We start from the raw sequence: 27,723 nt of genomic DNA on the forward strand, positions 1-27,723 counted from the left end.
ATCCCTTTATTTAAGTGTTTATATCAGTGCCTGGCCCTATCTGAATCCTGCATGGCTCTGGCTCCACGATCCCTGGGCACTGAATTACCCAGGTGAATGTCTTTTGATGAATGTGTTTGAGATTTTTCTTTTTTTACTAGAGTATGGTACTGGCCATGCCTTTCACTTTGCTTCGTATTGCTTTTGCAGTATTTCTGTTTGTCTCTGTTGGCAGGCAGTGATCAACAACACTTCGTGATGCCATTGCACATGAGCTGTGCATTGACCTGCCAACCTTCTGCACAGGAAAGGCCTTTGGTAGCAGCCCCAGACAAAACCTCCCCCTTCAGGGAATTTTGGCTGCACTTTAAAAGCAAGGAGGAAAGTTCATGAAATACGGGAGGATTTCCAAATCTGTGCTGCATCCTGGTTTTAACTGCAGTCCCTGCAATGCTGCTGAGTCTGAGTGGCAGCCCAAGCCTTGTCCCAGGATGCAAATGCTGCCAGTGCCCCAGGAGGGTCTGTGAGCCACACAGGATAACGCTGGTGAGCACAGCTCCAGAAGAGCAAGGCACTGAGAAAGCAAACAAGTCCCTGGCTGGGATAGGACCACGGCATATGGCTTTTGCCTCAGAAGGAGAAAATCCCTCTTACTTTATTGAAGGAATGCTGTTGTTACTTCTGTATAGCACTTCTCTGTTTTTAATTAAATTGAATAATTTTACATAATAAATCAAGAAGTGCACCTGCAGTAAGCAGTGTAGATTTGGCAAAATGTTGATTTTAATTATGCTAAGTTTATTCAACCGTGTTAATGCCAATAACTCCATCTGGCTGGAGCAGCAAGCATGGTTAATATTTATTTCCAGGTATACAAAGCTTTGGTTTGTGTAGACTGAAAAGAGATGAGCCATTGAAGGGAATTTGATCGCAATGTTTTATTTAACAAACTAATCTTAAGCTTCAAGAACATACTAATTTGCAAATAACATTATATGAACTTCATCTACATCAGAGTTATGGGGGGCACCCCCTGCATATAAATTACCTTAATATGGCACCAGTTTTGGCAATGATTTCAAGTCAGTAATCTATACCTCAAATAGTTAAACAAATGAGGGGATTTTAAAGACTATCTTTTATTGAATATTAATGTGATATTTTGTTATAATACAGACTACTTACTAAAGTGTGACAATTTTCTTTTGTGTTTCTTGGTTGATATTAATTCAGTTTTTGTTAAGAACAGAAGTTTTCTTCTTTTCTAGTGCAGAGAGGAAGACAAACCCCAAAAGACAAGCATATTTCAGAGGTTTCAAAGCTGTCAATACAAACTCATTCATTCTGCATTTGGACTTTGAAGAATGTGCATAGCAAAGACAGCCCTATCTGAAAGGGCTGTGTGCTACTTTTTAAGGGAAAAAGCCAATGTACAACCTCATTAACTTGAGTTACTGTTGTTAAATAGCCAGGAGATATGGAAAGAAGCAGCAAGTTGGCAGGCCCTTGTGGTTCATGTGCCAAATGAGTATGGAATTGAAGAGGTTGCCATGAAAAGGAAACTTCTTGCATAGTGATTTACAGTGCAAGTGCCTCAGCATAAACCAGAAATACTTTAGGGGTTAGGAAACACTGAGATTTAATATGTATTTTTGTGATGATTAAATAAATTCTTCCTTTTTAATAGCATCTCCTGTAAAAGCTGCTTTTTAAAGAGGTCAGTCCATTAGATACTCAGCAGATACAAGACATGAAGAGCTCAGCTTCCTAAAAGCTACTGCAGCTGTAGTCCCTAGTCCTGATGTCTGTGGCTAATCTCACAAGTATTCACACAGACTATGCCTGAGATGTAAGATTTACGATAGAAACTATAATGGAAAACCGTCTCTTCTTCAGCCTCAGGTTTGCCCAAAAATACAAATAGTTACAGTGCTTCATTCTCAGCTGATTTTGTGGAAAAATGAAAACCCAGACACTCCTGCTCTTCAGGTTCAGCTGATTTCATCACAAAGTTTCTGCCCTTTCATTAGAGAACCCCAATGTACAAGAAGCAAGAGCTGAATTGCTTATCATATTTGGGATATAGCTGCAAGCAGAGATATCCCCTCTGGTGACCAGGCTCTCCTGGGCAAGGAAGGCATTGCTCAGGCATGTGCAGGACAGGACTGCTTTGTTCCAAAGAACTCAGCAGACCTGGGAAATGTAAAATACAAGGTGACTGCTAAGAACGGGAAAACAAAGGGATGTGTACATTGTGTTGCCAGTGCTGGGCTGGGCTCAGCTCCACTGCTGAAATTATATCCCTAACAGATGTCACCATGGAGGGAAATGGTGGAAAAATAATTAGTGTTAATGGCAGCTCAGTAAATTAAACTTGCAGACTCAATTACTTGGTATTCCTGTCTTTGTAGGTGCTGTGAGGATCCCTAGGATGGCAGATAAATGAGTCTGGATCATACAATCACCAGCTGATATTTGAGTTGAAATGCAAAAATGAGGACACCAGTCCCACCATTGTAGCAAATGTGGCATCCTTCAGGCACAAGTTTTTAATGCTAGCTTGTGGGTCAGTGTGGTCAGTGGACCCTGGCTGGAGCAGGTGCCAACCAAAGCTGCTCTGTTACTCCCTTCCTTAACTGGATAAGGGAGAGAAAATATAACAAACGGCTCATGGGTTGAGATAAGGACAGGGAGATGTCACTCAGCAAATATTGTCATAGGCAAAACAAAATCTATTTGAGAAAAATATTTTATTGGCACTCAAAATCAGAGTAGGGTAATGAGAAAATAAAAAGCCCTAAATTTTGAAACAGCATCACATGGCATGGAGTCTGTGGCCAGTTCATCATAGGCTGTCTCTGTCATTCCTTCCCCTCAGGTTGTCTCTGTCATTCCTTCCCTTGCTCCAGTGTGGGGTCCCTCTCATGGGAAACAGCTCCCAGTTCTCCAGTGTGAGTCCTTCCCACGGTTCTTCACAAACTGCTCCAGTGTGGGTCCCTTCCTTGGGGTGCATCCTGCAGACACAGGCTGCTCCAGTGTGGGTCTCCCATGGGTGACAAGTCCTGCCAGCAAACCTGCCTCAGTGTGGGCTCCAATCTCCATGGCTCCACAGGTCTGACAGACACCTGCTCCAGCAGGGCCTTCCCATGGGGCACAACCTCCTGCAAGGATCCACCTGCTCCAGCAGGGCCTTCCCATGGGTCACAACCTCCTGCAAGGATCCACCTGCTCCAGCAGGGCCTTCCCAAGGGTCACAACCTCCTGCAAGGATCCACCTGCTCCAGCAGGGCCTTCCCATGGGTCACAACCTCCTGCAAGCATCCACCTGCTCCAGCATGGGGTTCTCCAGGGATGCAGATGGATCTCTGCTCCATTGTGGGCCTCCCCAGGCTGCAGGGCACAGCTGCCTCCCACGGGCTGCACCAAGGGCTGCAGGGGAATCTCTGCTCCAGCGCCTGGAGCACCTCCTGTCCCTCCTTCTCCCCTGACCTTGGTGCCTGCAGAGTTTTTTGCTCACATATTCTCACTCCTTTCTTCTGGCTACTGTTGCACCACCACTTTTCCCTTTCTTAGATACATTATCCCAAAGGCACTACCACTGTCACTGACGGGCTCAGCCTTGGCCAGGGGTGGGTCCATCTTGAAGCCATCTGGCACTGGCTCTGTCAGACACAGGTGAAGCTTCCAGCAGCTTCTCACAGAAGCCAGCCCCACAGCAGCTCCACTACCAAAGCATTGCCATGCAAACCCAAAACACTCAGGGGCCAGGGAGACAGCTTTTCAGCCCATGATGTACCTCTGAAGAGCAGGGGGCATGGAGGAGGAGGGATGGAGGACAATGCAGAGACTGAGCCACATCTCTGAATTAGGATTGGCACACAGTGCTGTAAGAGGCAGGGCAGAGGGCTGCACATCACTGTCTCTCATTGGAGAGGGCAGGGTCCATCTCCAGTGCAGCATGAAGTACATGCTGGAAAAAATTTCGAGCAGCAAGAAGGGGTCTGGTTTGGATCATTGCTGTGACAAAGCCTACAGAAAAGGGCTGATATTGTGCTGGAGGACAAAATATAATAAACCCCTGTTTGTCTGCCTCTGCAGAGCATGGAGAGGGAGTGGGAGCTGGGCTGCTGCCCAGGCCCAGCATGCCCCTGCATAGCCTTTCTTCAGATCCTGATCATCCTGGAGAGGACAAGAACTTTCCCATTCACTCAGGGTGGTGGCCATGCCAGTGTGCCCCAAGGAGCATGACAGGGCAACCAGGACAGTAGGGCAGACATCCAGGGAAGAGAGCTTCTGGTTTTCTCAATTTTTGTGTAGGTTGTGAGGGACTATTCACATCTGTCCAACTTGTCCCTTCCATTGTTCCCTGCTGGAGCAGCATTCCTCCCCGTGCCTGCTGCTGCCTGCCAGGCACTGCAGCTCTGCAGTGGCAGCCTGACCCAGCAGCAGCTGCATCCCTGGCCAGCAGCCCTCCCACCAGGATGGGGCTGGTGCCCACAGGGCTGAGCAAGGACACTGTGCCCCCCCGCTCAATGTGTGTTCTCCAGAGCAGCTTTATTTATAGGAGGAGATGCAGAAAGGAAGAAGATGAGCATTTCTGGTAGCATTGGGCTGGTGGTTGCCTGCTGAGACATTCTCCTATACTTTGATGCTCATTTTTGCTTGATATGTTGCCTTTCTGTGTTTATTTTACAGGTGTTTATTTTCGATAGGGCTCTGTTTACATTTCTATTTTTACATGGAGAGCACATATGTTGATATTTGCTTTGCTGGGACTTGACATTCCTCCTCCTCCCTTCCACTCAGCCCCCACTTCGGACAAGCCACTGGTCATGGCCAGCAATTAAAGGCTCCTTTTGCTCTCAGCCCACTTTCCACTCACCAGCCCTTGGGCTCCTCACTGAGTCAGCTTTGACAAAGCATATTCATGCTTCAAAATACTTCAGAGTGTGGCCACCTCCACCTCTCAGTGCATCACAGGAGGACAGATGTGACATTCTTCACATGCAAGGCATCTGAATTACACCGGTGCAAAAGGCCTTTCTGCCTCTTCCCTCCTTGCAGAGGGACCTGGGCTCAGCAGGAGATTCACATCCCCCTGGGCCGTGTCTGCACAAGCCCAGCTGCAGTTTTTCCACTGGTCTGTGCTGAGGTGGTGGAAAAGCTGACAAATCAGATCTTTCCTGTCCAGCCCGTGAAGTTAGGTAGGTGGAGCTTAACTATTTCTTCAGAGGGAAGGAAGCCACTGAATACCTTGTACGTGAGGTTACCCCCTCTGTGCCAGCTAAAAAGGCAGAATGAGGATGTGCTACACACTTACCAAGCTCTCACTTACATTGTCTCTCTTACCAAAAACCACAGCTGAAGTTTCCAGGAGACAGGGAATAACATTCACTCACCCTTCACTTGTGGATGAGCTCACTCCTTTTCTCTAATTTCTTTCTGCAGCAAGCTCCTGTCACTGCTTTGCTGGCAGCTGCTTTGCCTCTCTTTCTTTAGAAGTTTTGGGTTCTCGGCCTCTTGCCCAATGTGTGGGCTTTGCTCCATGGTCCCCCTCTGGCACCATTCCTGCCTTTTTACAGCAGCCCTTACCAGGTTCACTGGAGCTCTGATGGTGGGAAATCCAGCCTGGTCACTTGAGGGCATTGCAGACTCTTCAGAGCAAGCCCTGAAGTGGTGCTGAGGAGGGGCTTTGTGAGGATTGCAGCACCACAGATGAATACACTGTGACTCCTCTGGAAGAAAATCCATGACATTTTTATGGCTCTTACAGGTGGGTGCTGAGATGTGACAATTAAAAACTTGTGACCTCTTGCCTATTTTTGTGTTTTAATATAATCAGATACACAAGAACTGTGTATGTGTTACATGCACTCAAAAAGTCATTCAGCTAGATGTGCATCTGTCCTACAAATTGTGTGCACATGCCTTTAACACCACCTGGGATAGCAAAGTATTGATCCCATGTGAGCCTTTTCCTCTGTAACACAGCTGATTAACAAAACTATGAAAATCTGATGGGAGAACTCTCTTGTGCCAGACAGGCCAGACAGGACAGTGTCACAGACCTCAGATCCGTGATGGGGGAACTCTCTTGTGCCACTCACACAGGACAGTGTCACAGGCCTCAGATCAGTACTGAGCCCACAGCTTCTCACATGATGGTGGCAGATGACATCCCTTACCTCCTAGGAGGTGACTCCTACGAGTGACATCCTGTTCTTCAGCTGCCACAGGAATAGCTCTGGTCAGAAGAATTGTGTTTCCAAGCAGAGTAAGACTGAAAAACAAATATAAACACTCTGGTCGGCCCTTCAGGATGACAGCACTGCTCTAGCTCTTCCAGAGACACCTTTCTTTAGTACTTTTCACATCTGTTGGATGCCTGCAACCAGGAGACTCATGAGAAGGCAAGAGGTGAGGAGTAATTGTGGAGTTCTTGCAAGAGACCAGGATGAACCTGGGTGGAGGAAGAAAGATGACTTTCTGGATATGGAAATACCTACAGTGTGAGGCCAAGGTTTGGGTTTGTGTGCTCTAGGGACATGCAGGAGTGACAAACTGAGGACTGGTGGATTCTCTCTGGGAACAGGGAGAGCCTTGGAGCATAGAGCAGGCAGCCTCAGTCCCTGCCTCACTAGCTTTATCTTCCTTACACTCTCTCTAGGGAAGATTTTCTTTTATTAAAACCAAGGTCCAAACCCGTGAAAATAATCAGACATTTGAAGTAGTCCCTAGCTGGGAAGTGGGCACCTGAATCCACAGTTTAGGTTCTCCAGACTGCTCTTGGGCTGCCCCAGTCTGGAAGATGCTGGAGGTACCCCAGCACCTGAGATTTTGCCTTTGCAGTGCCAATTGTGCCAGGGGAATGTGCATTGTCTCACAGACCCCTGTGGGTCCCACTGGGCATCTGGTGCTCAGAGAACTTGGGCTCATCTCCATGGACATCTTCAGTCCTGTTCTTGTCCTCACAGCCACTCCATCGAGGTGGGCAGAGGCTGAGTGCAGAAAAGTGGAGGTCCTGGAATTCTGTCTCCCAGTTTGGTCCATCACTGTCTGAGGGCACACAGCTATGAGACCTCCTGGCTCAGGAGCTGTCACACAAACCCTTCTTCTCCTCTGGGCCTGCTCCACTTTGCCTGGCTCTCTCAGAGCTCTGCTGGTACAGGAGCAGCTCAAAGGCCTGGGAAAACTGGTGTGTGGGGATTATGAACCCTCAGCACCAATCCGAGGAAATGAATAAAATATATATTGACTAAACTATATAGATAATTTATGCATTTTATGCCCAGTTGATCTTCAAATACTCCAAGGTCATAGAAATCCTTAGAATTGGCTATTTGCAGAGATCTGACTGTTGGTTGACCAGCACATTAAAATTCTTTGTTTAATTTTGCCACTGAGCTTATTAAAAAAAAACAGGAAGAAATTTGTATTCATCTCCCTCCTGTCCTTGTCTGCTCAGAAGAAGAACAGGGATGCCAGCTTCTAGGAAATACAAAAGAACAAGTTTAGGATTTGAAAACTATATGACAGTTCATAGACAAGAGCTATAGATCCTGTTCCTGATGTCCTCGTGCAGCTTCACAGTGTTACTGTAATCTCATTTTCTTGGGAGGGCTCATAGGTCTCTGCTGCCTGTGAGACACTGCTGGTAACCTGATACTGCAGGAGTGCCCACAGTGTAAGTCAGAGCCCTAAAAATTGTCTCCAGAGGCTTTCAAACTGTAGCCAGTGCAGAAACAAAGCAGGGATTCTCTCAAATACAGATGTGGTGCCTGTTCAATCATAAGGACTCAGTGAACACACAGCCATGTTCTGTGATGTTTTATGGAAACACATTGATTAGAAAAACTGCCGTTTCCTTGCAGAGCATGAAGTCCAGTGCAAACACATGCAATCTGCTGCTCCTCCACGTGGTGCTGTGGCACCCTGCTAGAGCAGGCGTCCCTCTGCCAAGCCTGGAGCCCCCACAGCCTCTGCAGCAACAACAGGAGACCTCAGCTTCTGCTGGTCCAGCCACTGCCCTGCCATTGGGGAGGGCATCTCTGTCTCCTGGGAGACCCTGCATCTTGGGAATCCTGACATCTCCTTCGTCACAGCCAGTGTGTCCCCTGCAGCCCCAGCCCCCTGAAGTGGCTCCCCAGCAGTGGCTGTGGCTGTGGCTGTGCTCATTCCAGGGGACAGGGGCTCACTCTGGAGGCCCTGGTGACCTCACACTGGTTTCTGTGTGTCTTGTGGCATACATGTACACCAAATAAGTCAAAATACTTTTAACTTCACTGGAAAGGGACAAACCACTCCCTGCAGGCACCTTTCTCTCCTCTGTGACTGTACCAGGGGCTGAGGCACCTCACTTAGCTGTGTTTAAGCATATTGTATATAGTTATAAGGTTATATACTCATATAATTAAAACTAATTTCAGACTATTATTGAGGAGCTCCAACACTTGAAGATCTCAAAAAAAAATTAAGTTATGGTGGTTCTAGACTGAAGGAATGTCAAATTCAGGATTTTTAATAGGATTTCTCATTACATATTCTCTGACTTTGTACAGCCTCTCCTATGTTCACAAAATTTGACTTTTTTTTTATTCAAATGTATTTGCAGAAATACTTCTTTCCTTTCCTCTGCATGCCTCACCTGCATTCAGATAAAATTTTCTGGCTCATAAATGGGACAGTTTTGGTTTTCTACTCAGCATATTTGCAAAACACTTAGCGACAATAGACATATTTTAAAGTTAATTACTGAATAGAGATTGAATAGGGGTTCTTTTCATATTGCTGCAAATATGCCCCACGCCTCTATTTCAAATATTGTACTTGTTAGTCACTTAGGCCCTTGTCCAACAACTTTTAATATCACTGGAAAGACTGACGCTGGCTGCAGGGACTGCTGGCTTAGGCATTGCTGTGCAATAGTTCTGACACTTGCAAGATTTTAAAGCTGTTTTTACTCATATTGTTGTGAGGTGTGAGACTGGTTGTGTTCCCAGCTCCATGGATAAGGGGGAGGGGGAGCTCTGGGGGGAGCCCTGGCACTGTGTTCCCCATTGCCATCCAGTTCCCCAGCTTCTCTCTTTATCGTAATTAAGAGGTTTGGTCCTCACTGCTCAAGTGGGGGCTGTTCCCAGCCTTCTAAATGGTATAAAATAATCAGACATGAGGCCAGGCATCTTGCAGGGCAGCTGGCAGAGGCTGGAAAACCTTTGTAAAGGCCCCTGCCACTCCCATCCCAAGCCCTGCTGTAAGTCAGCGATTAAGTGCTCAGACAGCAGATTAAGGGAGGCTGCTGGGGACAGCTCCTCTGAGCTGCACTGGCAGCACCAGCAGAAGTGTGAACAGGCACAAGGAGCGGGATGTGTCTCCTGAAGGGCTGCAAATATGTGAAACCAGGCTCTCAAATCATGGTGTCAGTGCCTGAGTGCACCAAAAGTGCTGTTGTGTGCCAACACAGGCTGAGTGAGAAGAAAAGTGCCTCCACATCTTGAACCAGCTTTTGAAAATCACCCTCAACCAGCACTCTCTCTGACACCATGATCCCTGCTGGAGCAGGACTTTCCTTAGCAAACTCGGATCACCCTCCTACTCTGCTTTTTCCTCCCCCTGCTTCTCCTGGCTGCTCACGCTGGGCATCCCACCTCCCAGTTACAGCCACAGCCCAGCTCTCCATCCTCATCCTCACAGTCAGCTGGTATTGGCATTTGCTCCTGACAGGTATTAATCTGACATCAATTTATAAAATATTCCTAGAACTTAACCTAAATCTTGACACTTCATATTTAAAGAGGAAACTCTGTACTGCAAGGCAACTAAAGGCTGTGCAGGACCCCTTCTCACAGAGGCTGATCCAGGACATGGGACCTCCCCAGGGTGCTGTAGGCCACTCTTTGTACTGGAGTACTGGCTTCTGGGTGAAGGAATGGCCTGGTCAGAGGTCTGGGTAGGGGGCCCCACTCATTTCCCATCACTGGTGCAATGCTGTTGGTGCTGGGCACTCGTGTCCCACAGCCCCTTTGCTGCACAGGCTGCAGGGGTGTGGGTTATTTGTCATCCTTCCTGCCCTCCTGCTCCTGTGACAGCGGCTGGCACCTTTTCTTCCTGGGATCTATTGCTCAGGGCTTGCTTCTTGTTGGAAAGGATGCAGGCCCACTTCTGATTAGCACTCAAAACAATAGCAAGGCTGGGTTTCAAAAGGTACGGTGGGAGGATTAAAAATAGAAAAAATAGAAAGAAATATGTATAGATATAGATTATATAGATATAGATATATAGGTATCCAGTGCTTTGCAGTGTAGGTAAACTTTCAGCAGGCTCAAGGCCACTGGAGGTGGATGCCAGACCTGCCTGTCCAGGATGCCTGTGGTGTCTGCAGTGCTGGTCACACACCTGCTGAAAACAACTCCCAGCCCCCTGATCTTGTTAAGTGTATCAGCACAGTGGAGTTGGCCTGAAACATTTGCAACAGTCTGACTCTGGATACATTTCCACGCTTCTGGGTCCAAAATCTGTCTCTAATAGGATGAACTAAGCAGTATGTGTCTGAAAAAAACAAATAGTTTCCAAATGTTTCAGGCTTGTTCATGTAAAGAAGTGTCTCATAAATATCACTGAGACTTTACAACTAACCTCTGATGTAATTCATTTACTGAAATCAGGGTCTGACTTGTAGGGTCTGTGCTCTGAACCATCTCTTCCAGATGTCTTCATCTCTTGTCTCACTGTGCCCCCAAACAGCTTTTGAAACCACTGCCCAAATCCAGCCAGACTGCCTGAAGTCTCTTCTGGGGAAATCTGCCCTGAAAATACAAGTTCCTCTTATTTTGTGAAAACTAATAGCTTATTAAAATAAATCAAAATTAACAATATTGCACCCAATGATATCCAGACACATTTCAGGCCTTCTTTGTGCAGTTGAATCAGTTCAGCCATGCAGCACATGATGCTACCATTATCCATGTCCACGTCCAACCCCACCAATGTGGAGCAGCAGGAGGCTGAGGCAGAGCATGGCTGGCCTGTGGACCCTGGGGGTGAGCAGGGTGCTCACAGAGGCAGCTCAGAAACAAAACAGAAGAACTGGAAGGGTTCTGGAGCTGTCTGCAGATGTGAAGGAGGCTTGGGGGCCTTTTAGTGAAGAATCATAGGGGACATGGAGCAGGTCTGGGGTCACTGTGGTAGGGAGCATAGGGGCCATAAACACAACTCTAGAGGAAATTAGGTATTGCCTTTGCCCCCTTTCACAGCAAAATACATTTGTTTTGACCAGTAGTAGGAATCAGTTCCTGCTTATCCTAGGAGCTTCCACTGTTGCCTTTCCTGGCATTATTTTAATTTTAGATGTATTTCTACTGGCTTATTTTGCTTGCTGTTTCAAAAATGAAAGGCAATGCTCATGATAAGACAAGGCAATAACTTTTCCCCTTCATTTTGGCCTACTCCCTTTCTTTTGGTCAGCTACCTTGATCTGGTCCTGTCCTCTCAGTGTCATGGTGGCACTTCCTCTGTTGTGTAAATGCCATTTACTGTGTACCCACAGTTTAACTGCTTTATTTTCATTGTTGCTAACCCACCAAAGACCTTAAAATCCTCTGAAAATTACCCTTTAGCAATGTGAAAATCTCCTTCATCCAATTCATTTTCCAACAGAGGATTTCCAAGAGATAAATCCAGGCTTATTTTATATTGTTTTTGTTTTTGCATTGCCTAGTTATGAAAAGTTGCATGACAACAGTTCAAAACGGTGACTAACTCCCAGCACAGTGGAACTTGCTCTTTTTTTTTGCCTTTTAGGAATGACTCGTGCCTTTTTTCCAGAACAGACGTACCTTTTGGTAAAACAATTCAAAAGAGATGCAGACAAATATGCAGACAGTTAAAAGAAATAAAATGCTTCAACTGTGTCTCGCTTTTATTGTGGACTGTAGTTTGAAGGAGTCACTGCTCTTTGCCAAACACAAATCTTGAAAAGGAAAGTTTTGAGTCAAGTCTAACCAGCCCAGCAGTAGGGTAAAAGGGGAAATCTGTCATTGCCTCCCTTGTGTCCTCAGGGAAGTGTCTGTGGGACAAGCAGGATGTGCTTGGAAACAGTGATGGCCACTGCTCCATAGCCGCCATACCTTCTTGCAAAATGTTTTTTAGCTCATCCAGTCTGACCAGAGCTGCAGGGAACAGAGCTCAAAACTAGCTTTGTTTCCTCCAGCCAGGCAGCTTGCCATTCCTCAAGCATCTCTGCCCCTTCCTAGTTTGAGTTTGTCTGCCCATCTTCCGGCACTGTGATCACCTTGCATGTAGGCAACAACTTCACCACCATATTTCACCAGCAAAACGTTGCTTTTAAAGCCATTATAAATTAGAGCACTCCCAGGCTCCACCCTTGAGGAGCTCTGCCATCACCCACCTGCCAGCCTGCTCCAGGTTTCAGCAAGTTGTTGTCCACTGGCCAGTTCCTCCTCCAGAACCTCACAGTTCTTGCAGCTTGCATAATCTGTTTCCTCTAATGCTTACCCATACTGTACCATGCTGGGTGGTTTAGCAGAGTCTAGGTAAAAAACATTTCCTTTGGCCAGTAAAATCCTTTATCAAAAGCAGATATTGCCTAAGCTGAATGCACCTGTTTCATAAAGATATGTGCTTGTATTGTCTTCTTCTTTGTTCCTCCCTTAAAATCTGACTTTATGCTTTTTATGCTACATAGACCAGATAAAGGAACCCATATTTGTAAGCAGTCCTTTGATTACAGACAGCCTGAACTAGAAATATTTGTTAGAAACACTTGCTGCCAGACTTACTGTTTAATTTGCCAGCTCTTTCATTATTCTTTGATTCTCAGATGCAGATCATTTGGTCTTTTGACTCAAACAGATTAGAAGTCTTCAAAAGTTATTCCACTGGTAATATTCCCATACTCTGAGTCTGATGATCTACCCTATCTTTGCCCCTCTGTTCATTGTCCTGTTGTACCACTGATTGAGATGAAAGATTAAATTTGTTTTGGGACTATACCCAGATCATCTTTAACTTTGATGTCACCCTTTCTCTACATAGTAACTCCTCTCTGTCTTTGTTCTTGTCTTGCTGGGCTGGCTTGAGGCACTTAAGTACTTGGGTGAGTTTCATTTGCAAAGTTAACATTGTTTTGGAACAGTCCTTATTCAATACATTTCAAACATTCCAAAAATGTATTTTTCACCAGTTTTGGGTAACATTTCATCAAATTCAGCATTAATAAAATGTCACGCAGCTGCAGATAAATCATGCAGCTGTAACACCTTGTGCAGCCCTGGAGAGCACAGGGCTCTGCTCTCCAGCCCCATGATGAGTCTCCAGGGACCAGGGCAGGGAAGGAAAGGACTGTGAAGGGGCAAACAGGTGCCACTGAACCCCTGGGAGGGTCTGTGACCACCTGGGAGAGGAGGCTGAGCAGGACTGGGTGGCCGCAGTGCTCAGACTCAGTGAGTCAGGAACAGAGATTCTTGCACCTACCTGTATTTGTCTTGTCTTTGCACCTTCTTAAAAAGTTAATGCATTTGTAGCCTAGAAGCCATCCTCAAACTGGGGTGGCATTCACCTCCTGAAGAAAAAACCAGGGTACAGGAGCTGGAAAATGCTGCTCTTGACAACAGTGATGAGGGGATGAAGGCGAGGCCTGGCTCGGCAGCGTCCAGCCGTGGCTTGTCATCTGGCTGACTGGAGTTACGTCCCTCTCGTGTCAGTGACAGCCTCACTCTTGCTCTGGTTTGTTTTGTTTTGATGAGTTTAGTTGCTGGGATTTAACACAACTGGGCGACTGTCCCACTCAGAGATAATGTGGGAAGTGGGAAAGCAGCCACGGTTGTCACTCTCTGAGGAGGAGTCCAGGGCCATCTGTTGTGCCTGCACAGGGTCATCTCCACCAGGAGCAGGAAGGTACTGCATGCAATGAGGCCTTTCACTCAAAGGACAACATAGTTCTTAGTCCTGTTAAAGACAGATAGGAGCCATAAATGCAGCAGTATTAGTAACTGGATCTTACAGAATTTGGCTGTTCCTAGGTGGTTTTATTTTATTCTTGGGGTATTTCTACATGTTTCTGGCAGGCAGCTGTCAGCTCTGTCTTACTTGTGCTCTGCAGCAAGCAAATATTAATCCAAGTGTGGCTGCCTTCTTTGCTCAGTTTTGGTGGATTTTTTCCATGTAAACCACACTCATGTGGTTTCCAGTCAGTTGAAACCAGGGCACAGTGACCTCACACCTGCCGGCAAAAAACACTGTTGGGCCCAGAGCACATCTGCCTGTTCATCTGTGGGTCCAGCCATGGAGCTGCCCTACACACAACATTGCTTTTATGTGGAGACAGAACGCCATAGCATCAGGTCTGGTTTCAGGAGAGACACAAAACACCAACTGGAGACTGGAAAGGTCTCAAACATTTGGCCTAGTATCCAGAGGCCTAGCAGACTCCATGTTTGTCATCACCTGTGGGGAAGGAGTGGATGATGATTAGAGAGAGGGTATTCTGCTATTGTCTGCCCAGAGACTGACAGCTTTTGGTTTTGGGGCTGCCACAGATGCCTGGCCATGCAGTAATCACTCCTGCTGCTCTGTGCCTTCCTCTTGCTGCCCTGACAGGCTGCAGAGCCTACATTCATGCCTTTGGGTAATTGCTGTGAGCTTGTACTGCAGGTATGTGCCCAACTGGTGAGCTGGGCACACACATCCATCCTGCTCAAAGCAGGGCCATGGGCAGGCACCAGCAGCAGGTGCTGGAAAAGGCAAATGTGAGAAATGGGATGTCACAGGGATGGAGTTGGCCACTGCTGTTAGAGCAGCTGATCAGGCATGGCCAGATCCTTCCTCTCAGCTTGGACAAAGTAGGTGCTGAGGCAGTAGGGATGGTCTGTGTCCCAGCATGACAGCTCCTCTGGCTCCTACTGCTGTGTTTAGGAAATGTATGACAGATTTATCACCACTTACCTTTTGGATATCAAGGGGAGAAAGGGGAAGAGTGTATGTGATCAAGGAAAGGGCAAAAACACTTAGTGTAAGCCAGAAAACAGATGCCAAAAATGCTTTCATTCCTATCTCCTCAGCAGCTAGTGACACTAGGAAACCTTTCCACGTTATCTGGGGAGGAAGAAGTCGAGGAAGTGCCTGCCAGAGACGCTGTATAACAACGTGTACAAGGACAGCGAGCTGCATTCTGAAGAGCAGAACTCCAGAGCAAGCTGAACTGACCTTCTGTTCCATTCTGACCCGACCTTTTGTTCCATTCTGGCCCCTGCCTGCCCACTGATAAAAAGCCAAGCAAAGCTGGCAATTTAGACTTTACCCATCTAGCAGTGAGTAGAGATTAGCTGCTGGGGAGGTGCTGGGAAATCAGAAATGTCCAGGTTTGGACTGGCAGAAAACAGAAGCAGAATGAGCTGTTTATTGTGTCCCAGTTCAGCCCAGGGGAGATTCTCCTCTGGCTAGATAGCGTCTGGGTGGCAATCTGGAGCTGGGTGAGGAGGAGGCTGGCAGCGACCAGCACAGCCCAAAAGGCCCCATGTGCCCCAGGTTCTTCTGGGCAAGATGTGTGGGCAGGAGCCTTCTTTGCAAGGATACACACAGGCACCATCCTGGGAGTGGGCTGCAAAACACCACCATCCTCTGGAGAGGAAAACAGGTTTCCAGTGCCAAGGGCTGGTATGACCTTGAAGGCTTCAGAGCCATGGGAAGTGCTGGTACTGCTGTGTCTCCATGAAGGAAGGATAACATCCTGCTCTCATTCCTGAGGGTGAGCAGTGAAACATGATGTCAAAGGTGTCCTGAAATTCACTGGTTTATAAACTGGGCTGTTCACAAACTGGTATATTTAACAGAAGTGTGACAGAGTATTTCCACGTAGAACTGCAAGCTGGTGGCTGGTGATTTGCTCTTACAAATTAAATAGTAGCAGCTACTCAGATAAGATTAACTACACAGAAATGGACAGCAGCAACTCAGTGAAAGGGGAAGAAAGAGAGGGAGTGAAAGCACAGGAAAAGAAAAAACCAAAAACATTTGAAATTTGCCAGATGTGATTAACACTGCAAAGCATTTTTTAAAAACTGAAAGGTTCCTTCAATATATGTAGGACTAAAATACAGATGACTGAATTCCTGTTAGTGATTTCTCTCCCATTCTCTCTATTGGTGAAAGATTTCTTTGGGAGGAAAAGGGTATTTCTATCTTGTTTCTTTGTTTTTCTGCACCGCTATCTCTGTGCACCATTGGTTTCCATGATGCTGTCAGGCACTTGGGCTCTCAGCCAGCAAATGCTTAAGCACATGTGTAACATCCCAGCCAGTGTAAGGTTATCCATGTGCTTGGATGACTTGGGGTCAGGATCTTAATTTCTCTGCAGCTCAGATGTGACTGTGACACAGAAAGGAGGAGATGCAGAAGAGCCAGACAATTAAAAAATGTTTTTCTGAGACCACAGAGCTCCTAGCAAGAGGGCTCAGGGCGTAATTTGCTACCTGAAATATTATTTCAGTCTGGATGAAAAATTGGTAAATCAATTGTTCTCCAGACAGTGCTGCTTTCAGGAATTGCAAACAATCAGCAAATTCAGCCCAAATGATCCAGGCTAGGTTAGACCATACAAATACCAGAGACCGAGAGGAGAGGGGTGGTCTGTCCCAGCCAAACAGGCCTCAAGGGTGAGGGAGGTGACCACCACCAGGACAAGCAATGGCGGCCCCTCCTGCCCACACAGGTCTTTGCTGAGGGGCCAGTGCAGATGAAGACCTTTGTTTCCAAATATCCTTGGCTTGTTTTAAAATGCCCTAAATGCTTTCTTTGATCCAAAGTGCATTTTTTCCCTGCATGTTGCCAAGTAATCAATTCTTGATTAATCAAATTACTTTTCCTTGTTTTCTTTCAGTTTGGCCCCTGGATAAGGACACACAACTCAAGTGCATCAATTAATGGAAAGCATCCACATTCAGCAGCAAAATCAGTCTTCAGGCTGGTCCCTTAGGAGGCACTGACTGTGATTGCTAGATGATGGGATTTTTTTTCCAGCTAAGAGTATTTCATTTTTTATTTAGTCTCTTAAGTTTTTCAGCAGGTCTCCTGGTGTTTCTGTGCCAGTGAGATGGGATTCCTACAAGGGTGATTCCACTCTGGCACACCTGCTACTGCCCAGAGGCTAAATGACTGTTGGGGTAACCAACCTCAACTCCTCTCACTCTCCTGGTTGTGGATTAGGCAAGAGCAGAGGCTTGAGGTCGTTCACTACAGGAGGAAAGGGATGAGGCCACCCTCTTGGGGAGAGGTTTGTCACTGCAGGCTCCAGTGGTGTTATGACATCTGATCTCTGGGCCAGGAAATGGGTCCTGGTTCCTTTTAGCTGCTGGAGTTGTCCTGGAAGATGTGCAAGGTGGCCAAAAGTGAGCTTGTCATGGTTCAAGATGCTTTTCCCATCTACAGTGAAACTGAGGGAGTTTCCTAGAGTGGAGGTGGGGGCATTGCAGGGGAAATGCAGGAGAATAAGTCAAGAAAGAAGAGGATGTAGAGACACTGGCACAGGGGAGGAGATGCAGGAGGGATACACAAGCCCCAAAAGTTATCAGTTCCCACAAGGAAGCAGGTACAAGCAAAACTTTAAAAAGAAGCTGTTGCATATCTCAGCAGTAGAAACAATCAGTGCAATACTGCCTAAGGATAGATGATGGCACAATTTAGGCTAAATGCCAGAAAAGTTGTTGCAGACCAAGTGATCCTTTTTACAGAATATGTCACAAAAGGGCAAATCACACTGCAGGAGCTTTTCCCACCCCTCAGCAGCAGCCATCAGAGGCCTTGGCTGGGACCAGCTCCTCACTGCTGATGCTTACACCCTCACAGAGTCTCCCTTCAGTCTGGGGGCTCTCCTCACCATTAGGAATGGTCCTGGGGCCACCCCAAAGCCACTGCTGCAGTACAGGAAACAAAAATTACTGCTCTGGAAAGAAGAATCTTTCACCTCCCTGGGAACAGGAATCAGTGGCAGTAAAGAGTCATGACAGATCTATGGAGAGTGTAGGATCTTCTTACAGTGTGGCATTCCTGGGAAACCATCTTCCACCTGATTTGACTCAAACAATAACTCTTTCACTGAGCCACCATCAGTGAACAGAGTGGGCTGAACCACTTTCTCTTCTTGTTTTTGTTTCAAAACCCCCTGTGCTAGTAGTGCCATGACAGTTGTATCAAAACTAAAATGTCTTTTCCTGTGGGTTTTTTTCCATGTTGTTTTTCTACAAGAGCAAAAGTCAACATGACAAGTTTGCTGAGCCCTGTTTCTGTCTCTTTTTTATCTATGTAACCAATGCCAATGGAAACATTAGCCACTCTTTCAAACAGCAAGCTGCAGAGGCCAGCAAAACACATGTGGTTTGTTCTTTATATTTATTACATCAAAATCATGCCTACTTGCCTTTTTCCTTCCTTTTATTTTTAAAAACAATAAAATGTAGTGGATGTTTGAGGGAAGATTCCAGGATGAAACACTTTCTGTTTTGATAAGAGGAAAGCCAAGAGTAGATTCTCAGCTGCTTGCATGGATGTGGCTCCTTCCTGAGAGCAGGGACTGATGCCAGGGAAGATCTAGTCTTTTGGGTTCAAAGAGCAACTCATATAGAGTTTCTGCTCCCTGCATGTCTTCCACTTAATGGGCAAACAAATGTTATCTATTGTTAGCTCTGCAGAGACAAAAGAAGTGCAGGGGGAAAGCTGGATGGTGCCCTAACCTGTAGTACTGCATTTGTGTGTAAGCTACTACACAAGTCCTGATACATGTGTGTTCTGGGTGTAGGTGTTTGAGATACCAATGTGTGTGTTATGATACACATAACACACCTTGCTGCAGCCAGTGAAGCTCTGGCAGACTGTCCATCATCTAAGGATGGAGGAGCCAGCCCCTGCTCCCTTGTTCTGCCCTCCATGGGCCCCAGACTTGAGGGGTGGGAGGATGGAGGTGCTCCCAAACGCACGACAGAAACCTCTCCCCAGGAGGCATCCTGTTCTTGCCGCAGGAGGAGTCCCAGATGGATGCAATGCATTTGTTTCTTAGCAGGCTTCAGATGTTAAATTGTAGAATGTTAAGGGTAGGAAGGAACCCCAAAGACCATCCAGTGCTGTCTCATATTCAACCTTCCATCAACCAGGACTCCCAGGTCCCTTTCTGTGGGGCTGTTTTCCAGCCTCTCATTCCCCAGTCTGTCTCTACATCCTGGGTTGCCCCATCTCAGGTGAAAAATCCTAAACTTTCCCTTGTTACACTTCAAGTTGGTGATTGTCCAATCCCCTTATTTCTCTTCACATTTGCTCCTTTTGATGCAGCCCAGGATTCAGTTGGCTTTCTGGGCAGCCAGCTACAACCAAACTTGCTAAACTAAACTAAACTAAAAAAAAAAATTCAAAATACCCTAAGCTTTCTGAACTTAACTAAACTAAACTAAACTAAACTGCTCTAAGCTTTCTAGACTGCCAGCTCATGTTGAATTCTTCATCAGCCATCACTCACAAGTCCTTCTCTGTATAAAATATCTGGTTTGTATTTTTCCCGTCAGCGTCCATGTCTCATTGCTTTGAGCTTATTTGGTTGATTGAAATTGCAGAGGAAGCTGGTTTTATGTTGGGGGTTTTGTAATGGAAAAGTTAAGTTAATTCAGGGAATATAGGTTTTTCTGCCACTTCTTGCAGGATATTTCAGTTCTCTGAGGGACAGATGCTGTTGCTTTCATTTCTGCATCTCTATGCATGGCATAAGACTCCCTTGACCCTACTCCTGGAAAGCTCTGACAATTACACTGAAAAGTAGGGATTCGGTCAGCAATTCAGAAACTATCCCTGTGGAGGAGCCACACCACTGGGGAGGTGCAGGAAAACCTCAGCCAAGCCTTGGGAACTGGAAACATCCAAACCTACACTGCCATTATCATATGTTCTTCAGAGCATTGGTCTTTTCTTTTTTTCACTTAGTATCTTTCAGCTGGCTGAAAATTATAACCCTCTCAACATATAATTAGTACCCCCTTATAAACACTATGCATGGTTTAAAACCTCCTCCAAGCTCTTGTACTGCAGCAGAAATATCCTGTAAAGGTGAGTGAAAGGGCTATTTTTATACTGGAAGATGAAGGTGCTCTGCATGCACGCTTGTCTGCAGTTGTGGAGGAGCAGAGCAGGTGCAGGTCCTTGAGGGACTGTGAGAGTTGGGGTTCTTCAGCCTGGAGAAGAGAAGGATCTGGGGGACTGTAGAACAGCCATCCCGCACACAAAGGGGTTTACAAGAAAGGCGGAGAGGGACTTTTTACAAGGGCATGTAGTGACAGGACTAGGGGTAGAGGCTTTAAACTGAAAGAGTGCTGGCTGAGATTAGATATTAGGAAGAAATTTTTCTCTGTGAAGGTGGTGAGACACTGAAACAGGTTGCCCTGTGAAGAAGAAGCAGTGGGTGTCCCATTCCTGGAAGTGTTCAAGGTCAGGCTGGATGGGGCTTTGGGCAACCTGCTCTAGTGAAAGGTGCCCGTGCCCTTGGCAGAGGGATTGAAAGTAGGTGATCTTTAAGGTCCCTTTGAACCAGAACCATTCTGATTCTATAATCCTGCCCGGTTGTCTCTGCCAGCTCTTTAGGGAACCAGCAAAATGGGGTTTTTTTAATGTATTGTGACCATCAAAATGCATGTGCTGTATTGTCCCCTTTTCTGAAAACGCTTTTATAAGAATTAAGAACCATTAAAATCTCTCAGGTGCATGCATTTTTGTCAGACCAACAGAAAGAAATGCACTACATAGTGTTGAGATATATATTTTTAAACTGCAAACCCAAATTTTATGTAGTATTGTACAAACATTGCCATTAAGTGAAAGAATACATCTGTAAGTTATGATACAATTGTATTGGTGGGTGTTGACATGAAGTGTCAGCCTTCTATATTGGATTAATATGTGGGATTATGTGCAACACATGTAGTAATCAGTGGGTTTTTAAAATTCATCACATTATTCTTGTTTTGTTAAACAGTCACAGGTTTCCTAGCTAATTGTGAATATCTTCTTTTTATGGCATGAGTTTTAGACAGTGGGGGCTGCCTTATTCTATTGTAATAACTCTTTGAGCTCTCTTCACTGCTTTGCCCCAAGGCCCAGGGGGCAGCTCAGGATCTCAGAGGGCTTTGCCCCCTGATACCAGGTGCCCAGGAAAGCTCCAGGGCAGTGCTGGTGCTGGAGAGGTTGTTGGTGAGCTGTGCTGGAGGTGCCCTACTCACTAAATGCTGTGTAAACCAGTGTTGGCTGTTGTTTGCTCACAAAATGATTAGAAGGGACCACTGGAGGTCATCTAGTTCAACTTCCCTGCTCAGGCAGGGTTCTCCAGAGCACACTACTCAGGACTGTATCCAAAAAGCTTTTGAATAGCTGCAGAGAAGGAGACTCCACAATCTTTCTGGGCAGCCTGTTGCGGTGCTCTGTCACTCTCAGAGTAAATAAGCTTTTCCTCATGTTCAGGTGAAACTTTCCATGCACCAGTTTCTGCCATTGCCTCTTGTCCTATCACCTGGCAACACCAGGAGGAGCCTGGCTGCATCCTTTTGGTGCCCTCCCTTCAGATACATTGATACATTGATACTGAGACATTGATAAGGTCCCTTCTCCAGGCTATACAGGCCCAGATTCCACAGCCTTTCCTCAAAACTGAGATGTTCCAGTCCCCTAATCATCTTTGTGTCCCTTTGTTAGACCTATTCCAGGAGTTCCTTGTCTCTCTTGCACTGAGGAGCCCAAAACTCCACATGTGTCTCACCTGGGCTGAGTAGAGGGGCAGGATCACCTCACTGGACCTGCTGACCACACTCTTCCTATCACCCCAGGATGCCTTCGGCCTTCTTGGTCACCCTGCTGGCTCATGGACATTTTGTTATCCACCAGGACCTTCCCTGCAGAGCTGCTTCCCAGCAGATCAGCCCCCATCCTGGACTGGTGGTCCCTGAGGTTCCTCGCCAGGTGCAGGATCTGCATTCACCTCTGTTGAGTTTCAGATGGTTCTCTGCCCATCTCTCCAGCCTGCCCAGGTCCTTCTGAAGGGCTGCACAGCTCTGTGGGGTATTGGCTGCTCCTCCCAGCTTTGTGCCATCTGTGAACTTGCTGAGGAGGCACCTGCCCCTTGTCCCAGTTATTGATGGATCAGTTAGATGATACTGGACACAGTATTGAGCCTTGGGGAACACCATGAGCTACAGGCCTCCAACTGGACCTTGTGTCACTGACCACAACCTTCTGAGATCTGCTGATCAGTTTTCTTTCCACCTCACTATCCACTCATGCAGACCTGATGAGCTCAGAAGCATTTTCTTGTTGCTGACACTCTATCTTTCCTCCCTGCTTCCCACAGGTGAAAGTCTTTTCCTTCTCCAGCATCTTCTGTGTCCTACTCCTGGCATGTGCCTGTGTGATGGGGCTCTGGTAAGGAGGAGAGAGAGAGAGAGGAAAAAAGGAAATTAGGAGGAAGGAGTGGATTTTAGCTAGAGTTACAAGGAAATTTGAGACACTGGTGTTGTGTCTCTTCCTGCAGGAGAAGGCTGCACAGGTGAGTCAGAATCAGATGGAGGCATGCACTGCTTTGTCCCTTTCCCATGATGTTTTTTGGGAGCAGCTGGAGAAGCATCACATGCAGGCTAGCAGAGGGACCAGCTACTGAGGCCAGGCAGCTCTGGGGCCAGCCCCGCACGGCTGCTGCCCTCACCGCTCCAGCAGGACCGCTGCTGCCTCGCCCGAATCTGGGCACAGTGTGGGTGACCAAGCATGTGTCACTGTGGCTATGAATAAAACTTCATCTGTGTGTCACTTAGAAAGACCCTAATTTTAGCTAGCCAGCGTGTCACTGAGGTGCCCCGGCTCCCTGGCAGCGCAGCTTTTGTGCCCCACCATACCAGGTGTATAATGTGTGTTTTCCTGCGGGAGGCTGGGGGTGCGGGAGGAAGAGGAGGAGCGCGTTTCCCACAGGGACAGGGCTAAGGGAGCAGCCGGCGCGGGCAGCCCCAGCGAGCCCGCGGTGTTTGCCTTGTCCGGGCGCCCGCGCTGCCGCGGCGTGCGCGCAGCGTGACGGATGACCCGTGGAAATCATTGCGGAGCAGGGCTGGCGTTGCCAGGACAACGGCGGCTCCCCGGGCCGGGCCGGGCCGGGCCGGGCCGTGTGACGGGCGCCTGACGTCAGGGGGGCCGAGCCTGCGGCCCCGGCCGCGCCGGCAGACCGGGAGAGACCGAGCCCGCTGGATGCTGCAGCCGCCACCGCCACCGCCACCGCCGCCGCTGCTGAATCCCGGGGGCTGCCGGAGCATGGACTGCTGAAAACTTGCATTTCTGCAGCGTGAGGTAACCGTTTGCTTTGTGTTCTCATCAGGTTTGGTTTATTTCCTTTAAAAAAAAAATAGAATAGAAAGAAGCTTGTATCAGTGACTGATATTTTTTTTTTCACTTGTTTGTTTTGGCTGGAAGTTTGCCTTGATGAACAAATCCAGCGCTATCAGATAAATGCAAAGCGGCTTCCAGTTACTAATTCTGTGTGTAGACGGCAAAACGGAGTTAAATATAGATTAATGATCCATGAAAGGAGAATAAAATGCTATCGCTCTCGTTTGACACTTTAGGAATATAAATGAACGTGAGTAATCCTAGACTAATGCATTCGGGAGTTAGAAGAAATGGTGTTTAGGCACTGTGTTTTTTATACCTCTGCTGGAATTTGTTGTTTTTTAATTCTGCCCGGTTCAGGCGGGTTTGTACCCAGTGTGTCCAGTGAGGGGGAAGCCAGCAGTCACTGCAGCCAGGAACAGCTTAAAATCCAACTCTCAGAGTTCAGCATTGAAATCATCTTTGTTCGCGCGGGGTCCCTGCGCGCTGCCCGGGCTCTCTGCCCTCTCCCGGGGCACTCCTGCCTGCATGGTCTTACAGAGGAGAGAATCGAAACCTTCCTGAAAAATTGCCTGAAATACGCCGAGAGAGCGGCGTTACTGCAACACAGGCTTTTACCCATTTTCTCACAAGCACACACACACAGGGCTTGTTTATTCTCTCTCTCTCTCTTTTTTTTTTTTTTTTTTTTTTCTGTTGTGCATTGAGATCAGTTAGAATAGCTAAAAAAAGAACTGCAGCATGAGCAGCATGATTTTTCAATCACCACAGTGACTGAAAAACGAAATGCTGTTTGGGTCTTTTTGTACAAACAAGAGGGAGTTTGTGTCTGTTTCTGTATGGCACTTACTCCGAGGTGGCTGTTGTGGGGAAGGATATCCCAGAGCTCCTGAAGTTTAGTGCCACAGGCTGAGTTTGTTTGTGTGGGAACATATAGATTTGTTTTAAGAACAGATTACAGCTGAAGCATCGTGTGCGTTGTTTCCTGGAAAAGTATGTTAGATCTTTCTTATCTTCTCTAATTATACACTCCTATTCCCTTCCTCCCAAAGTTCAAAGGGTTTATCGATAATGGTAATGATTCTCTAAAGCAGCTGCTGGTCTAAAACAGTGTGGAGCTACCAGACAATTTAAAACACAGAGCAGTAAAAGATTAAAAAAAAATCTATAACAATTGTTCTCATGTTATCAAATGCAGCATAAGTAATTGCTTCAGAAAGAGAGGCAAGACAGATATTAAAACTGAAGGCACTTCTCTAAGGAAGTTATGGCTTAGTGCTCTGGATTTCACTGCATTTGGCATTCTTAGCAGAGAACAAGTATAAATGCTGAAACATCTAATGAAATGTCTAAACCATTTCATTTGGTGTTATCTCATCAATCCTTTCCAATTCTACTGATGCCCTAAGACATTATTGTTGGGGGGCTGAAATATTTCAAATGGTCTTTATTAAATTCTTCACCTGATGCCACTGCACCGTGCATGGGGAATCTCTCCTGGCTCCTCACAGGTGAGTTTTACCCAGGTTTGCAGGAGCCTGGCACCCTATGTGCAGCCTTGCCACGGGCAGTGAGCGGGCTCTGGGTGTCCCTGCCCGGTGACCTGCCTGGGCTGAGCTGCTGTGGGGAGATGTGTGCCAGCCCAGGGCTGAGCTGCTGTGGGGGGCTGTGTGCCAGCCCAAGGCTGAGCTGCTGTGGGGAGCTGTGTGCCAGCCTGGGGCTGAGCTGCTGTGGGGAGCTGTGTGCCAGCCCGGGCTGAGCTGCTGTGGGGAGTTGTGTGCCAGCCCGGGGCTGAGCTGCTGTGGGGAGCGGGAGATGTGTGCCAGCCTGGGCTGAGCTGCTGTGGGGAGCGGGAGATGTGTGCCAGCCTGGGGCTGAGCTGCTGTGGGGGACTGTGTGCCAGCCTGGGCTGAGCTGCTGTGGGGGGCTGTGTGCCAGCCTGGGCTGAGCTGCTGTGGGGAGATGTGTGCCAGCCCAGGGCTGAGCTGCTGTGGGGAGCTGTGTGCCAGCCTGGGCTGAGCTGCTGTGGGGAGCTGTGTGCCAGCCTGGGCTGAGCTGCTGTGGGGAGATGTGTGCCAGCCCAGGGCATTCATCCTCCTCCCTCTGCATGTGAGCTCCCAGAGTGCAGAGATGGGCTAGCAGGGGAGGACAGGGAGGTGGTTTATACAGCCCACCACCCTCTGAGGTCTGCTTGTTTATCAGCTTATACTGCTGGAATAAGTCTGCAGAGGGACCAAGGTGTGGAGTGTGGGGACAGATTTGAGCTGAGTGGCACCTGCCATTCAAGAGAAGTCATTCACCCTCACATCTGCAGGATTTGACTCCATGTGTAGCTGCTGTCACCTCCCAGACTGAACTTGAGTGATGAGGCTCAGTGTGGGCTGAGGCTCATGTTCATTCATTTAGGCTTGAATACAGTGTTCTGTAGCATTTGATGCCTTGAAACCACCTGTAAGGAGAAAAATAATTGATGCAACTTTTGCTCAAGAGCTATTCATTAGAAATGTCTTAAAAATATGGAATAGGGATACTTTTCTTTAGTGATACTGAGGTAGTGTTGAAAAGCTCTAACTTGACCTTAGAGTGAAGGATGGTAAACTGCTTCACATTCTAGCAGGAGGGTCCTGTACGTGCTGTTGCAAGAGGTCTGAGAGGCAATGTCATAGGGGAAGCAGGTAAGTGCCACTGAGGTTGGATGCGTCCTGCCTGGCAGAGTGACAGCTCTGTCCCCTCTTGATGAGTCTTCGGGGGGTTTTGGCATCCCATCACCAGGCTCTACCCATTTTGCCCCCGAGATGGGAATGAGCTGCGGGCAGGCAGCTCACAGGCAGTGCCGGAGTCTGCAGCTGGAGGTGACACAGATCCCTGCTCAGGAGAGAAGGGAATGGTGTGTGAGAGTCATCCTGGGGCTATGTGCCTCTGCTTGATGATGTCATGCTCTTGTTGTCCCTGGTCAGCTCTGTAGCAAACCCTTTGGACAAGCTCTCGGGGTTACCTTGGCAGTGTGTGAAGCTGCCAGGGAAGGTCATGCTAAGCATCCCTCCCTCTCTGAGCTGCCATGCTTGCACCCAGCAGGAGAAAAGAGCAAACAGCCTGTAGGCTCCTTCCCACCACCGAGAGGGGAAGGGGGCTGCATCCTTCCCCTTCTGCCCGACACCACAGCTGACACTGCCAGCTTCCCTGGGCTTGAAATCCTCTGACATAAAGAGAAAAAATGTGAGATGCACGTGGGCTTGGCAACACTCCACCTCCTTTTAGGGAGTCTAGACTGACCCTCCAACTTCCCATCAGCCTTCGTGTCATTTGCAAATGTCACCCCCTTTGCACACCCTCGAGGGAGGGACGATCTCTTCCTCCAGACTCCTTGTCCATGGCAAAGGGAGAGCAGAGCAGCAATTCCCAAGGAACTGGAGCACTGCACCTTAGGAAAGAGCTTGGCTAAAGTCACATCTGAGATCTCCTCAAGTCACTTCTCACACAACTGCATACAGCAGGGAAATCAAAACCAGATGTGAGCTGTTGATGCCTCTAGCCTCATAATAATAACGCACTCAGTGTGCTCTACCTTGATCTGGGTGAGTTGATGGGCAATGACAATCTAAATTTAGGCCAGAATCATAATAAAACCTAAAAGCCCCTTGCAGTGCAGAGCATTACTCCTTAAATTTTTTCAAACAGAATGCGATTTCTGCTGTCTTTGTAAAGGTCCTAGCTACTGCTGAGGCAACATTCATGGGGGGGAATAAAATCCTCTGTAGAGGGTGGCAGTTGTCAGTGGGAACTGATGCTTCAGTATGGAGTTTCAGGATCTTAAATTACTTATTGCAGAAGTTGGTTCCCACTCTGCTAAAAATCATTACATTGTGCTAATTTAATGTCTGCATCAACATTAGGAACAACTGGTTTAAATGATAGCTGATCTGCAGTAGAGATTTGGCATTTTAACCAGCAGTTGTTTTTCCAATTAAATACAGATGCCATATGTAGGGTACTCTGAATGCAAAATAAAAGCTGACCTGGCTGTTGGTTCCAAGCTAAAGCAACAAAAATCCTAACTCTGGAATGTTTTTGGTAGTCATATTTTAGAAGTAATCTTCTATGGTGAGCCAAAATCTGTACAGCCAGCTATAGTCAGATAACAGTTTAAAAAATAGACTATGTTTTGGCTGTACTTTTTCAGCTGTTAAATTTATCTTCTTAAATAGCAGGGAGTATGAGTTGAGGGTTGAGAAACAGTAATTTTGTAATTATTTTATATGGATTGAATTATTCTGTCATCAAATTTGCATTTCAGACAGCATTACAGTATGAAAATATAATTAGAAACTGTAATTCAGGAAT

At 47.1% G+C, this 27,723-nt stretch overlaps 1 protein-coding gene across 1 annotated transcript in view; it reads left to right on the forward strand.

Annotated features, from left to right (window-relative positions):
- Positions 1–23,180: 23,180 nt before the first annotated feature.
- Positions 23,181–27,723, forward strand: part of NCALD (neurocalcin delta) — a 51,241-nt gene continuing 46,698 nt past the window's right edge. Inside the window, exon 1 of the mRNA XM_058018539.1 lies at positions 23,181–23,343. The gene's annotated coding sequence lies outside the window, so the exon portion shown is untranslated. The remainder of the gene's footprint in view (positions 23,344–27,723) is intronic.

This window comes from Melospiza georgiana, chromosome 1, assembly GCF_028018845.1.
Source record: "Melospiza georgiana isolate bMelGeo1 chromosome 1, bMelGeo1.pri, whole genome shotgun sequence".
In the NCBI taxonomy this organism is placed as follows: Eukaryota; Metazoa; Chordata; class Aves; order Passeriformes; family Passerellidae; genus Melospiza; species Melospiza georgiana.